Raw genomic sequence first — 9,638 nt, 5'->3', positions numbered from 1 at the left:
TGCCAGCTTCTGAGAGTGATTCTACATGAGAATAATCTCATGAGAACAAGCAAAACCAAAATACAAAATGGATGTGAGATGTTGATCAAAGACCACCATACTATTGATGAACTTTCAATGTGTGAGAGGGTAAAGATATTTAAGTTCTGTGGGAAGTTTAGAATAAAGACTGAAATGACTCTAAGCCAAGCCAAGCTAAGAATATAAGTGCCTGATTGTTCAAGACCCAAGAATATACCCCTCATGCATAATTATGAAAATACAAGTCACAGAGAGAAAACATCTACATAATTGAAGATTTCAATAACTGTAATAGTAGGTTTAGAAAATGGAAAGAACTAATCTCTACTCGTCTGTGACGTAGCCTACACTTTTAGAAACTTGGTCATTTTTTTACCTGTAGGAAGGGGAACTTATAAATAATTTAGGACCAACAATGGCCAACTGTTTTCTTTAGAAGGACTTTAGGTATAGGAGATCTGTGTCTCCATTCCAATGCACTAACACCTATGCAGTTGGTATTCCATATGCACAACTGAAACCTTTCCTTACATGTTGCATCTTGTCCACTAGAGACCCAAAAGTAGCAGATGTCTGTTCAGAAAACCCTATAGATCTAAGGACAGTCTTTAGGCTTTTTCCTGATATCCAATAGTCCTAGTATTTTTTTTTTTAGCCTTCAGCGGAATTATCAATAGATGAGATTTTGAATTTCAAAGTGGGATACCTGAGACCAGCAACATTAGCAGCACCTGGACCTTGTCAGAAATGCAGATTCTCAGAGATTTAGGGAGTGAGATGTTCTGTTAAGTTCACCAGGTGACCCTGAGGCATGCTCAAGTTTGAGAACCATGGGACTGTCTCAGTACAGGTAAGAGGCTACCTTTCATTTTAAGTTGGGAGTACCACACCATTTATAACAGGCAACTAGCTAACTACTTCCATCTCATTCTCCCAGTGGATATTTTACAAACCAGAGAAAATATCATTTTACTCTTCCTTTGCATTAGTCATAGACATTTCCTATGCTTGCTTTGCTTCAGTATTTTCTTTCCATATCTTTTCTTAGACCTATGCACTGAGGAAGTTCATTATTTTGAAAACAGCAACTTTTCTAAGACCATCTCATTTTCTAAATTTGCACAACTATAACTCAAAATGCAGACCTATACTTCTAGGCTTATATGTGAACACATATATCTCAACATACACGCAATTTTCATATGAACAAATAATAACTCAGAACATATTTAATCAACTATAATGCTCTGTTTGGAGATAGGAAGTGTGATCACCCTAGCAATGTCAGGGGTTGAACATTCCTTCCATCTTGTTAGTCAATTATACAAAAAGTACAACAACCGTTGTTGGGTTCACAGATACTGGTGAATTGTAACATTAGCTCTATCCTCAACAGGAGAGTTGCTACCCCCAAATTACTTACCTTACCGCTGGATCTTAAACTGAAATGAAGAAAACAAAGAATGTCTTACAGAAAACACATTTAGTATTTCCCAACTAAATACAATAATCAAAGAGTAAAAAAGTCAAGAAAAATATTTAGCTTGTATGAACATTCTTTTAGGCCAATTGCCTAATTCTAGACATATTAGAAGTGTCCAACAGAGCTAATGCAGAGAGTAGGGTGGCCATTCAACACCACCAAAATCTCTTCTAGAAACCATACTCCCTCTCCCTCAACACACAAACTCACATAACCCAAGCAAACATTAGAGGCTCCTATGGAAGCAGAGGCATTCTGACCCCTACCCAGATGAAGGTTTCCAAAAATTCAGGTTTTGAATTATGTTTGGGAAATTATTATTCTTGACAGGTGATTCTATTGATAATGTACATTCAGAAGTTATAACCTTTCACCTGAGAATAAATGGGGGTAGAAAGGAAGAAAAAATAAACTGCATAATAACAACAAACTGTAGAAAGAAATTTAAACAATGCCACTTAAAATTGCTTTCCCAAAATGAAATACTTAATGATAAATCTCATAAAATACACAGGAGCTGGATCCTGAAATTGCAAAATACAGATGAAGAAATCAAAGACCTGTGGTTGGTGATACAGGTCCCAGTCATGCAGGAAAAAAAAAAGGTAAAGAAAGATTATAAAAGAAACTAAAGACCTAAATAAGTACAGATAGGTATTATATTTTGAAAATTGGAAAACTGAACATAAATAAGTTGATCTATAGGTTTAGTGTAATTCTAGAATCCCAGACTCTTTTTTTGGTAGCCATAGAAAATTTTTTTCTAAAATTTGAATGGACCTGAAACTTTACTAACTAAAACAATTTTGAAAAGGAATTAAATAATGAAGACTGTGTGGTATGTGGAAAGAGAGATAGAGTTAGAGATAAATGAAATAAAATAAAAGATCTGTAAACAAACCTATATACATAATGCCCACATGATTTTTTATATTTTTTACTAAAGAACAAGAACAATTTTCTGGAAGAAGTATAGACTTTTCAGTACAGAAGCTAAAGCAATTGAAGACCCATAGGCAAAAAAAAAAAAAAAAAAAAAAAATTCTAACATCACATATAAAAATTAACTCCAAATTGGTCATGATTTATTTAAATGTAAAACATAAAACCATAAAAATTTTAGAAAAGTCAAAGAAGAAATATTTAAGACTAGGAGTTTTTTTTAAAGAGAGAGAGAGACAGAATTTTAATATTTATTTTTTAGTTTTTCGGCGGACACAACATCTTTGTTTGTATGTGGTGCTGAGGATCGAACCCAGGCCGCACGCACGCCAGCACACTACCGCTTGAGCCACATCCCCAGCCCGAGAAGAGTTCTTAAACTTGACACCATAATCTAGAATCATACCAGGAAGAACTGAAAAATTAAATCCCAGCAAAATGAAGCATGTTTATTCTATGAAACCCTGTTGAAAGGATAAGAAGACAAGCTACAGAATGGAAGAAAATATTTGCAAACCATGTAGCCAGCAAAACACCTACATCAAAAATACATCAAAAACTCTTGAAACTCAGTGGTAGACATTGACAATTAGAAAATGGGCAATAGACATAAAATGTGCCCTCACAAACTGGATATATAGCAATCAAGCACACACAAAAAAGATGTTCAATATCATTAGATATTAAGTAAAATCAAATTAAAATCACAATGAAATGCCGTTAGAGATCTATCAGAATGGTTAAAAGAAAAAATAGTGTGAGAGATTCAAGATTGTAGAATAGACAAAGGCTGCATTTCTAGTTGCTCCACGGCTCAAGATTCAAGCAGCAGGAGTACTGCTTCTCAGATAGGTGGGTGAAAGAGGAAATTCACTTACATTCAATATCGGACAGTCAGGTCTCCCAGATTCAAAAATTTGGGTGCACTGAACAAAGAACAAGAACGAGTACATTGGAGCCAAGTTGGTTGTAGCATAACAAGTTGTATGAGATAACACACACAGAGAAACACAACAGACAAATTTGGCATGGTAAGTCAGAAAAGCAGCCTGAACTTAGCTGATCCAGACTGCACACTGTACTTTTCAACTGCCAAGCAGAGAGTGAGGAGGCCAGGCTGCCGCTGGCTGCAGCAGGAACCCAGGAAATCAGGTCAAGCATTTCATACTGCCCAGCAAGTGCAGAACATGTGGCCTAGGTGCTCCTAGCAGACCATGAGTGAAACGCAGAGGAGATGTAGCAAGTGATGTTTATTAAGAAGCATGTTTTAATGATAGTTATTTTTCCTGGTCTTGTCTTTTGAGGGTTAGGATTTGGGGTTTGCTTACCTTTTTCTTGTTTAATTTTTTTTCTTCTTGTTTCTCTTTCTCCTCTCTCTCAGTAACAACTAAATTCTCTATTCGTTCTTTCTCTCTTCTTTTGTTTTTCCTATTTTTTCTCCTCCTTCTTAATAAACATCACTTGCTACATCTCCTCTGTGTTCCCTCTGTTCATGTTGTGAACATTCTCAACTTTCTTCTACCTTCCTATCACATTTTGTTTTCTGTATTTTTAACATTTTTTAGAGCTATAAAACTCCTGCCCCCACAATTCTTGTTGTTTAAATTATTATTACCATGGATGACATAGTTGACACCTGCTGTTTACTGCCAGATCTAGTTCACAGTTGTTTGTGGGTTTTGCTGTTGGCAAATTGCCGACCCCATCACTCCTGTTGCTGCAGTAATTAGTGTTATAGATGTCATAGCAGGTACCAGGCATTTTAATGCTGTATACTGTTTGCTTTGGTTGTTCCTATTGTTTGCTTCCCCCTTTTCTGTAAGGTGGGAATCTACAGAGACACTACAAATTCACAGGGTAGGTAATAGGCTGTTGAACTAAACCGAGTCGAAAGACAGTGCACCTTACTCCATACCCAAATCAACAACACTCAAAATACAGCTATACTTTAATACAAAGAATAGAAAAGAGAAAACCTCAAATCAACAGCCAGGCCCCAATTAGGAACAGCTGGTGTGGAGGGACTTCATGCCCTACTCACAGGCATTCACTCTTACAGCAAAAAACAGAGAGAACTAATATAAAAGCAGTGGATACCACACCTACAAGGGGTCTCAATCTTTATTACTTTGACAAAAGAAGGCATATCCTAAAGAGGCCTACACATAAAAGTGGAAGAGAACTCCATCTCAACAAACACATAAAACTGAACACAGTATATAAAAATTATGAAAAAAGGTAACACAATGCTTCCTAAAGTTCATTATTCAACAACAGACTGAAGATTTTGAAGTGGATGGAACAACAGATAAAAATTTCAAAAGAATGATTATAAAAATGATCAGTGAATTCCAAGAGAACACAGGCAAATAACTAATTGAATTAAAGAAGATAGTACAAGATAAAAATGAGAAATTCAATAAAAAGATAGAGATATTGAAAAAGAACTAAACAGAAATCCGGGAAATGAAAGACATAATAAATCAAATAAAATGTTCAGTTGAATGTCTTTCTGTTAGTAGACTATACTGAAGACAGAATCTCAGAGCTGGAAGACAAAGTAGCTGAACTTGAACATTCAGATAGGAGTAAAGAAAAGGTAATAAGTAAAAATGACCAGACTATACAAGAACTCTGGGACAACATTAAGAAACCAAATGTGAGATGCATTGGAATTGAAGAGGGTTGGGAGATGCAAGCTCATGACTGCATAATCTCTTCAGGGAAATAATGACAGAAAATTTTTTCAACCCTTGAGAATAAGATGGACATATAGATTAGGATGTATCCAGAACTCCAAATAGACAAAATCAAAGAGAACCTCTCCAGAACATGTTAAATTTAAATGCTTAGCATACAGAACAAGGATAGAATTCTCAAAGCCTCAAGAGAAAAACATTAGGTCATATTTAGAGGCAAGGTAATCAGAATTACTTTGGATTTCTCAGTACAAATTGTAAAAGCCAGGAGGACTTGGAAGGATGTGTTTCAAGTACTGAAAGAAAATAACTGCCAACCAAGATTGCTATATCCAACAAATTGGTCCTTCAAAATGGCAGGAGACATAAAAACCTTCCAAGAGAAGCAGAAACTAAAAGAATTCACAACTACTAACTGAACTATGAAAAATACTTAAAGAAATACTTCACACAGAAGAAATCAGAAACAAACCCCAGAACTCACAAAAGAACACATGTCATTTGAAGAGTAACAAAGCAAATGAGAAACAGGACCAAATTAAATATAAGAAATAAATCAAAATGGCAGTAATGAATAATAAACCTCTTTATAATAATACTGAATGCAAGTGGTCTCAACTATCCCACTAAAAGACATAGGTTAGCAGAATGGATTAAACAACAAGACCCAACTATATATTGTTTTTAAAAGACTCACCTTATAGGCAAAGACAGCCACAGGAAAAAAATGAAAGGATAGAAATTGACACATAATGCAAATGTAAAATACTCTCATATCTGACAAAGCAGATTTCCAGCCCAAATTAATCAGAAGAGACAAACATAAAATAGTAAGCATTTGTACCCCAAACGTTGGTGTACCTAATTGCATACAACAGACACTACTTGAATAAAAGTCTCAGATAGATTCCAGTACAATACTACTATGTGATTTCAACATACCTCTCTCACCAATAGATAGGTTAAACTCAGTAAAGACTCTTTGGATCTGAAAACTATTATAGATCAAATGGACTTAACAGACATCTATAGAATATTTCAACTAACAACAGCCAAATATACTCTTCTCAGTGGCTCAGGGAACCTTCTCCATTATAGACCATTTCAGGCCACAAAGCAACTCTTAGCAAATACCAAAAAAAAAAAAAAAACCCAAAACATCTAATTCCTTGCATCTTATCATAACATAATGGAATTAAATTAGAAATTAAAACCTCAAAATACCTCAGAACCTATATAAACACACATAGAGATTGAATGATATACTTCTGAATGAGGAATAATAAATAAATAAATAAATAAAGGAATAAATAAATAAATAAGATACATTGGAATAAATCTAACCAATGAGGTGAAAACGCCTCTAAATAAAAATTTATAGAACATTGAAGAAAGACATAAGAAGATGAAAAGACCTCCCAGGCTCATGGATACGCAGGATAAATATTATCAAAACTGCAATATTATCAAAAGCAACATACCAATTCAATGCAATCCCCATCAAAATGCCAATGGCATTCTTCACAGAGCTAGGGGGAAAAAAAAGTCCTAAAATTCATTTAGCAGAATAAAAGACCCAGAATAGCCAAAACAATTCTAAGCCGAAAAAGCAATACAGGAAGCATCAGTATACCAGACTTCAAATTATATTATAGAACTATAGTAACAAAAACTTCATAGCACTAGAAATTCTAGCCAGAGCAATTAGGCAAGAAAAAGAAATAAAAGGGATAAAAATAGGAAAAGAATAAGTCAAATTATCACAGTTTGCAGATGATATCATCTGATGCTTAGAAGGTACTGTCATAAAAACAGACACATAGACCAATGGCACAGAATAGAAGACACAGAGACAGACCCACATAGATACAGTCATCTGATTCTTGACAAAGGTGCCAAAAATATACATTAGCGAAAATATAGCCTTTTTAACAAATGGTGGTGGGAAAACTGGTTATCCGTATGTAGAACGAAACTAGATCCTTATCTCTAACCCTGCACAAGAGTGAACTCAAAATGGATCCAAGACCTCAGATTTAGACCGGAAACTATGCAACTCCTAGAAGAAAATATAGGGTCAACATTCCAGCATATGGGCACAGGCAACAATTTTCTCAAGAGAACACCTAAAGCTCAGGAAATAATGCCAAGAGTTAATAAATGAGATGTCAGCAAAATAAAAAGCTTCTGCACAGCAAAATAAGTAATTAAAAATGTAAATAGAGAATCTAAAGAATAGGAGAGAAATTTTGCTAATTACTCTTCTGACACAGTATTAATATCTAGAATATATAAAGAACTAAAAAAAACAACAACAAAAATCAAATTAATAAAGAGACAAATGAAATAAACAGACACTTCTGAAAAAAAAAAAGGCCAAAAAATATTTTTTAAAAAAAGTTCAACATCATTAGCAATTACGGAAACGCAAATCAAAACTACAGAGATTTCAGGGCTGGGGTTGTGGCTCAGAGGCAGAGCACTTGCCTAGCATGCGTGAGGCACTGGGTTCGATCCTCAGCACCACATTAAAAAAGCAAGAAAATTTAAAAAAAAGATACTGTGTACACCTATAACTAAAAAATTATATTAAAAAACTACAGAGATTTCATCTCACTCCAGTCAGAATGGCAGTCATGAAGAATATAAATAATGACAAATGCTGAAGAGCATGTGAAGTCAAAGGAACACTTTTACACTGTGGATGGGACTGCAAACTAATACAACCACTATGGAAATCGGTACGGAGATTCCTCAAAAGACTAGGCATGGAACTACCAGAAAACCCAGCTATACCACTTGTTGGTATTTATACTGAAGAATTAAAGTCAGTCATTCTGGAAGGGTATGTAGTAGTTTCTCACAAAATCAAATATGTAGTAAGCACTATACAATTCAGCAATTGGACTCTCAGATATTTATTCCAGAGAAATGAGAAATTATGCTCACATAAAAACCTTATACATGAATATTTTTAGCAGCTTATTTCATAATTCCCTAAAATTAGAAGCATCCTTGATGTCCTTCAACAGATGACTGACTGAACAAACTCTGCTATATTTGCCCCATGGAGTACCAATCAGGCATGAAAAAGAACAAAATATTGATACACAGAAGATTTGCATGATCTCAAGGGAATTATGTTCAATGAAAAAAACCTATCTTAAAAGGATCCATATTAGTGATTTCATTTATATAACATTGTTGAAATGACAAAGACAGAGATGGAGAACAGATTAGCGATTACTAGGGGCTAGAGGTGGGGGAGAGGAAGCATAAGGGGTTTTGTGATGGACTGATCTGTACCCTGATGTGTCAATGGCCTTACAGATCTGCATTGTGACAAAACTGCATAGAAGTGAATGCACACAGATGCACACAGGTGAAGCGCGGATACAGTTGAGGCAATGTCCACCTCTCAGTTGTGACACTGTACTAGTTCCCCAAGAGGTTAACGCTGAGGGAAACTGGGTAAAGGATTCCTCTGGGTTATTGGCTAAAACTGCACATGAATCTATAATACCTCAAAATAAAAAGTCAAAAAGTAAATTTAGAAAAATTTCAAGGAAGCTGTGTCCACACATTAATATGGCATTTAAACAAAGGGAGATGCCCAAAGGTCATCTCTCCTGCTTTCTGGCACCTCCATGTTCTTGTTCTCAGCTCTAACCATAAGTAACTGATGAAAATCCTCTCTGGCTCACTGCTCTGTCTGGATTGTCCTACCTTCGTTGTGGGAACTCGCAAATTCATTTCCTCTTGCACAAATGTCACTCCTTCCTCTGGCACGGCCACTGTCTCTTTCCTAACAGCTGGTCACCTTCCCATGGCCCTCCCTGCCTTACTGCTATTCCTGCTACATCCCACTTTCCACACAGCAGCTCAGGTTTGGACCATATCACATCCACCAATGGTTCCTCTCATGCCTTGGATCCACTGGATCCCCTGTCCATCCCACCAGACCCTACCAGATCCACTTCTGTGCACCTGGCCAACCTCACCTACCATTCCCACTGGCCTTCTTTCCACTTCTCAAACACAGAGAGCTTGTGCCTTCTTTAATGTCTTTGCTGTCGCTGTTCTGTCTGCCTGGAATAACTGTTCCAGATGTTTGCACCATTGACTCCTGCTTCCTTTTCAGGTTTAAAATTAAATATCACCTTCTGAGAGTCATCTCTCCTGATCACTCCATCAGAAATTACTTTCAGGTTCGGTTGTGTGCACACACCTGATACCTCCTCATCGGCTGGCCCTTATTTACTGTTCTCTGTCTTTCTGTGACATTGGCTCCTACCTGCTTATCCATGTGTTCAGTGCTGTGTTCCCAGGGCCTTCACCAGTGCCAGGACATACTCGATAGATGACTAGAGTCAAGGAAATCTCAGTGGCTCTCTCTCTCACCAGCTCCCCTCCTCCTAATCATTTAGTACTCCTCTGGCTGTGCAGCACCTGCCTCTGACAGGCTCTTGCTCCTGCCTTGATGCTGTGACACC

This window comes from Marmota monax, unplaced genomic scaffold, assembly GCF_021218885.2.
Source record: "Marmota monax isolate L192 unplaced genomic scaffold, Marmota_monax_Labrador192_F-V1.1 WCK01_AAM20220418_F8-fsc00041, whole genome shotgun sequence".
Lineage (NCBI taxonomy): Eukaryota > Metazoa > Chordata > Mammalia > Rodentia > Sciuridae > Marmota > Marmota monax.
The sequence above is the reverse complement of the archived record's forward strand: the minus strand, read 5'-3'. Positions refer to the sequence as shown.